An 892-nucleotide genomic window follows, 5' to 3' on the forward strand; every position below is an offset into this window, starting at 1 on the left:
TCTCTCTCTCTCTCTCCCCCTCTCTCTCTCTTTCTCTCCTGTAATAAAACACATTAAGACCATGGATTGCGCCTCTTTTCATCTAGACTCATTGTGTTGGCCAAGCGTTCTCAGCCATGAGACTGGATCAAGGACTCTCGCCCCATGCCTACTCATGCCCAAACCACTGGGCAGCTGCTTCCGCTGCTGGCCCCCTTTCTCCCTTTGGCCCCAGGGTGGGCTGAGCTGCTCCAGGGCTCCCAATTTGTTCTCAGCTCTTCCCCAGTGTCCAGCAACATCCTGCCATGCCCAGGAGCTTGAACCTGTTGTCTTTGGCCTCCATGAGGCCCAGGGACCACCTGGGGCTGTCTCCTCCACAAACACACATGGACTGTGAAATGGCTCACTGTTGTGGATAGCCCTGGCCTTGTATTTTGATGCTAATTCTCCTTTCCTGGAAAGCACTGCAGACAAGGAGCAAATAATATACAGGTGCCTTGTGAACCTTCCCCCCACCTTATCTTCAGCAGGAGGGAAGGTGGAGCTGAAAAGTTTGGGGGAGAAGGGGTGAGAGGACTGAGGGGAGGAGAATAATGAGAAGGTTAGCAGAGGAGAGCAAGGTGGAAGGAAGATGGAGCTGAAGCATGTGGCTTGGAGAAATCTCAAGTCGTATGGGATCTAATAGATGGGAATAGAGTAGTGTACTGGTAGATCTGCTCAATCTAGGCAAGTAGCTTGTATACCAGTGAATTGAGTTGTGAATTCATTGATTGGGTAAATTGGGTTAAAATTTTACAGCAACAGCTCACGACAGCCAGAGGCCCATCTGGGCGGTGTGGAGAGTATGGGCAGCCCAGAGTACCAGAGCTCTGGTGGGATGTGGGTTTTCCCACCTCCTGTATTATTTCCCTGC

The sequence above is a fragment of the Mastomys coucha genome, chromosome X (genome assembly GCF_008632895.1).
Source record: "Mastomys coucha isolate ucsf_1 chromosome X, UCSF_Mcou_1, whole genome shotgun sequence".
In the NCBI taxonomy this organism is placed as follows: Eukaryota; Metazoa; Chordata; class Mammalia; order Rodentia; family Muridae; genus Mastomys; species Mastomys coucha.